Genomic DNA, 6,234 nt, shown 5'->3' on the forward strand with positions numbered 1-6,234 from the left:
GTAAGGGACATTTAGGGTCAGATTTAAAGGATGTACATAAAACAAAACCGATTAGAGTTAAAAGTAGTCTAACACAACTGAACCGATTCAACAAAACTGGTTTGAGCTGGGTTCAGACCGGTCAACCCAATTGGACTGGTCAACTCAAAAAGAAAGACAAAAAACTTACCAGCAAACGCAGGAGATGGCACAAATGCAACCCCAGGCAGGTACCCATAGCCGCACATGGCACTCCTCAGTCGGTTCACGTAACCTAACAAGAAGGCAACCAAAAACAGCTGCCTCCATGTAATGGCGTAAAGCAACACGCGACTGGAGTCCCAAATTGTAATGATCTAAAAAAAATTACATATATGGATGTTTTATAACTGATAAAGTAGATAGGTAAAATCTATTAAATAAATTTGAAATCTTAAAAAATTTTAATAAATTAAGAAATAAATGGACCATAAGGACTTAATTGTAAAGTTGCTGAGAAATTTAAAGTTGTATAATCAATGATCATGATCTATTCTTTAAGTTTCTACGGTTCAGATTTAATTAAAGATGGTATAAATATAATTAGGATTTTTCAAAATTTTAGCAACAAAAAAAAAACCTAATAGATTTAGGAGCCGTCGGTCAATATAGGAAGGAGAGGAGGAGTAGCTGTGCGAGCTCACTTTGGACGGCGTACCGTCATCGATCCAAAGGTACATTCTTCACCTTAGATTACCTCTATTAATTTTAGTCTTAAACCCAAAGGTAGCTCGGTGTCCTACGCTGAATGCCGAGGTAACATAAGGTTTATCGACTCATTTTGTGCAGATAACTGATAAAAGAAAGATTTACTGCACCGCGACCGTCCTTCATTCCAAAATTCAGGGAAAAGTAAGAGTAGTTTATTACTCTAAATTTCATATTTGAAATAATGCAGTGGTTTGATTTTTTTTTGATTGAATGAATATTATGGTATTGTATAGAGATTAGTTATTTTAAAAATATTTGAAAATAAAGATATTGAAAAATTTGAAAATCATTATGTATATGATGGTGTAGTGTGATAAGTTTGAAATCTGGTGAGAAAAGGAGTGACTGAGGTTTCCTGGATGTCCCAGGAGTTTGGAGGAAGAAGATGAGTTTTTTTTTTGTTTTTTGGGGGGCTGGTAGCTAGTTGAGTTTACAACTCGTTAGGCGTGGATCAGAAAGCTCCAACAATTTGGGTCAGGCCAAGTCCAGTAAGCTTCTGGGTTTTATTTTTATTTTTCTAAAAAAGGGGTAGCTGTAATAAAGATTAAATATTGATTAGGCATACCTTAAATGGGCTGGAAAGGAAACGTTTGGGCCAACTAAAAGAAAAGAAAGGAAATAAGAATGAAACGAGGTGTTACACTAATTTAAAAATAAATTAAAATAGAAATAAATCAGAAAAATTAAAAATATTACCAAATGGGCTAAGGCTTAGTGGGCTTCTAGTTTAGTGGAAAGGGTATTCAGTTATGATGATTAAGAATGTTTGGGGAGGAATATTTTATTGGACTTCTAGCCTGAAAAAACATATAAAGCAAGTTGAATAGTTATTTGTGCCCAAATAAACATCCAAACAAATCACCTACTCATATTATGAATGAACAATAATGAGTTGTGTAAATAAAAAATAAATATGAACAGTAATGGGTTGTGTGAATAAAAATAAATATCAGGGACCAAAAGTCTTGAGAATTAGTTTAAGCTAATTTAAGAAAGCTTTTATTAAATTTCTGAAATGGTAAGCATTATTTATATGGTAGTATTGATAGCAATAAAAGCTATGATAATAATACAAAATAACAATAATAATAAAATAAAATAAGGAAAGTGCATTAAGAATTAGTGATTGAGAAGCAATAATAAAATAGTTATGTTGTTATAGAATGGGTATAAATAATTTAATATTAATAGCAAATATTATCATGAGAAAATGTCGAAGTGTTGGACGAGTATAAATTAGAGAGAGAATAAATAATTTCATGAAGTATATAATTGAGTGTAATTATGTCATCAACCTTTTTAGATATCCTTAACAACTTAAATTATCTAGAGAGGGAATGAGTTTGATAATTTTGAGTGAATAAATTATATATTTAGAAATAAAGAAATAAGTCTCTTACGAGAATAAAATGAAATTAGTTAAGGAGTTTAAAATTATAATTTATAATAAATCGTCCTAGTGAAAACACATGGTAAGTAGTAAGGATTTCTTATCGGGATGATGTGGGTAAATGTGCAATTCCGGATTAGAATAGAATGATCATGAACTTTATCTCATAGACTGCTTATTGATCCATAACTATGACTGTAACTATGACTGTGTCTCGAGGTGACAATGTGAATTGTAACTATAACAATGACTATCTCCTTAGAGGATGATGTCAAATCGTAACTATAACCGTAACTATGACTTGTGGAATCTAAGATTTGGTCCATGTTGATAGAGTAAAAATGGGAAGGAAAGATACTTTATATGGGGATATGTGCAATCAAGGTGATTATATTGTTATGCAACTGAAATGATGTATATGTAAGTGAAAAATATATGATTAACAAGATCAATGATGTTATAGTAGGATGTGGAAATCAGATGGTTGTGAAGGGCGTGGTAAGCTAGAGGTAAAGATAATGGTTCAAATCAGTATATTATCTCTTATCTTTAGATTGAAGCCTTAAACTATTCTTAATGAGCAAGTGGTGGCTCACTATTTTTTTTATAAATATGAGAATAAAAAGTGCAGGACCACATTGAAGAACTGTCAAAACAAGGAGATCTTACTTAAAGGGGAACAAAGGATAGAGAGACACTTGTCCGTTTTTACGGATTTGATCTTTTAGATTTTTAAAGCATCACTTGATTTCTTAGCTTTCAAGAATAATATGAAAAAGTTTTAAATACCCTACAATATATTATAGTTGAAGCATGTTAGAATTAGTTGTGAGAATAACAATCCTTATAGAAAAATATGAATGTTATTTGTAACACCCACCTAAAGCTTTTATTTTTATTTTATTTTTTATTAATAAATATAATTTTTTGATTATTTAATTTATTATATTATATTTTGTTTTATTTTAATTTAATGAAAAAAATTGAGTAAATTGATAAAAGATTAAATTAAAAATAATTTTGGGAAAAAGGAGTGAAAATTTAGATTTTAGAAGTATTTTTGAAAGAAAAATCAGAAACCAAAGGTCAAAACGCAATTTAAAAAAATTATGCCACGTTAGACGCCCGGTCAGTAGCTCCGACCAACCAGGACGCGCCAAGTGGTAGAGGCGCTGACATGGGAGGCCACGTGGGCGATTCGCATGCGCACGATCGAACGGCTGAGGTCCGTTCTTACGCGCACGGACGGCTCAGATTAGATTGCGATGAACGACCCAGATTCACTTTCTATTTAATCGCTATCGGACGGTCTAGATCAAAAGTGATAGACAGTCCATATCAAAAGTGGATGGGTATAAATAATCATATATGTGGTCTAGATCAAAAGCGATAGACGGTCCAGATCAAAAGTGGATGGGTATAAATAACCCTATATGCGCCCAAACCCAAACCCTAGTCGCCAGAACCCCTCGCCGGAGAAGACAACCCAGCCGCTGGGAAGCCGACCGCCGCCATCTACCGTCGCACCAGAACCCTTTCTGACTGCCAAAAAAGGTAAAAATTTCTTTTTTTTGCACGAAATTCAATTTTAAACCTGCGCTGCCACGGGAAATTTTACAAACCGCCTCCGATGAGGCCTTTTTCGATTCCCGTTTCATGTAATTTTTTCACCGTTGTGATCACCATTTTTCTCTCTACAGGTTGATCGAAGCGAAACACCCAACCGCAACGTGAGCTGGAGGAGCTGCTGCCGCACTAGAGAGCCCCACTGCCGGTGAGTTTCAGTTTTTCATATTTTGGCTCACCGATGCCATTTAGCATGTGTACTTGCAGGAATCAATGTAAAATTGACCGAATTCGGCCAAAAACGGCCAAGCCGAGGTGAACTACCACCGCGGGCGGCGACACCGTCGCCAGAGTACGGCGGCTCTGGATTTTCAAAATTGGCCGAGTAGGCCCTGAGACTAATTTTTGGGTTTATTTGGGACATTTGTAGGTACCATAAACGCGTTTCAGTTCCTAGAGAAAAATTCAGGGAACCTAGGTACCGCCGTAGGCGCAGTAAACTATTTAACTTTTTGGTATCAAATCAAGTAAGGACTCATCACCCTATTTCCTATCATAGAATTGAAGTTTGAGTAAATAATAATATAAGATTTTGTACAAATTAAATAGATGTGCATAATTAATTATGGATTGCTAATGGAGCCCGAACCAGACATTGTTCTCTGTTGATTTCTGTTGATTTATTTTATAGTCTAAAAGCATGATGGTATCTGATTTATCAGCTTTATGGTTTAAATGCATGTATTACTGCCTTACTTGACCACTGTTTGATTTTAGAATTTGAGACATGATTGCATTACCGGATGCATATTTATTTGTTTATGTTATTATATTTGATTTGATAATGGAGACTAAGAAAAAACAGAAAAGGGGTGTGATCAAATAAATAGATAGAATACAGCCTTATTAGATATCCTGAGAGATGGTGGACAAACCGGGTATATAGAAAACTCTACCGTGAACGTTGTCTCATACCGGACGGGGTATGGAGACTTGGTAATTTGGTGCTCATACCGGACACGGTATGGGGATGGTCTGCTTCACCCTCATATCGGATGAGGTATTGAGGTTTAATGTCTTTGGCGCTCATACCGGACGAGGTATGGGGACAGCCCTATAATTGAGATTGTTAAATGAAAGGGTTCATGCATAGCCGGGACACCACTATGAACCCCCATGGATACTAGTAGACTGGTGGAACGAGAAACGGTTATGATTTGATTTATTGTTAATGAATATGAATTTATGATATGTTTTATTTTACTGACTGTGCATGAAGTTGCGATCTGTATGATATTATTGTCTCTATAGGTTGATTTCATAAATTCCATAATGGTAAGTGAACGGTAAATGATTTTATGATTGATAAATGAATTTGCTAAATTTAGTACTTTATTAGTTGTTTTGATTTTCTACTAACATTTGTTAATGTGCCGGTGATATAGTATGATATTCTTAGTGGGGTAGTGTAGCTAATCCTTTATTTAACCATTTCAGATCAGGAGGATCAGGTTTCAGAGCCCGATCCTCAAGAAGATTGCAAGTAGATGCTAGATACTTTTTATTTTCTATTACTTTCTTATTTCTCGTGTTTCTTTCAAAGAATTCATTCCGTAATGTTTGTTTAGTACTTTTAAGTTCTTATGTAAAAGATGTAAACATTAATATTTTATTTCGCTTCCGTATTTAAATTATTATATATTTCCTTTTAGATTTTCGGAGTCGATACATTATTACTTACTTTGGTATACATGAATGAAAAGTAACAAGCATCTTATTTATAAATTTTTGGGTTGTTACATGAACCCTGAAGATCTGGCACCCGACCTGTGGCACAACCACCCATATATGCAAGAAATGCCATCCATACATGTGGTACATCCCCCCCGCGTGTGAACCGAAGCTTAGAACTGCTCCTACTCGTGGCCCAGCCCATACAGTGTTCCTCCTCTCAAGTCACCCTCTCCTTTATGGGTAAACTAGCCTGCTAGATCCTCTGCTCACAAGTGACGTGCCTGATCGCGGATCTACCTCATTCGGCTTGCTCACAGCTTAGTCGTTCGCGGCCAACTCCTCCTCTCCTCTTCTTTCCTTTTTTTTTCTCTCCTCTCCTCTTCTCAGCTTGCAGTGCCATGCTGCTCGTGGCCACTGCATCTCTTTCTTTTTTTTCTTTTTCCTTTCTCTTCTACTTTTCTTCATTTTCTTCTATTCCTACTCACGACCATTCGTTGCAATCAGCGGCCCCTCTTTGTCCTTTTGACCCCCTTTTTTTTCTATTTTTCTTCCCTTCCTCTTCCCCGTGAGGTGATCTCTCTCCTTCTCTTCTCGAGCTCACAGTTGCTGCTACAAGCCGCCTTCTTTGGCCAAAAATCACGGCTGCGCGATCTCCACTCCTCTCTCACTTGTCAGCCGAAATGGCCACAAAAAAGGGAAACCTAATTAGGGTTTCTCCTTAAGTAGATTGGTTTCCAACTGTTAGATCTCTTTTGGGAGATCTAGGTCATCGATTTTACTAGCGATAAAATCATCATTTTAGGTCTAAGATCCAA

The 6,234-nt window shown here is 35.8% G+C and overlaps 1 long non-coding RNA gene across 1 annotated transcript; it reads left to right on the forward strand.

Moving 5' to 3' along the window:
• Positions 1-2,989: 2,989 nt before the first annotated feature.
• On the forward strand, positions 2,990-5,296 carry LOC148253025 (uncharacterized). Its single transcript, XR_015813315.1, has 3 exons — positions 2,990-3,673; positions 3,820-3,893; positions 4,116-5,296. It is a non-coding gene; the product is annotated as an uncharacterized LOC148253025 (long non-coding RNA).
• The last annotated feature ends 938 nt before the right edge of the window (positions 5,297-6,234 follow it).

The sequence above is a fragment of the Carica papaya genome, chromosome 7, assembly GCF_054855325.1.
Source record: "Carica papaya isolate Zhongbai chromosome 7, ASM5485532v1, whole genome shotgun sequence".
NCBI lineage: Eukaryota > Viridiplantae > Streptophyta > Magnoliopsida > Brassicales > Caricaceae > Carica > Carica papaya.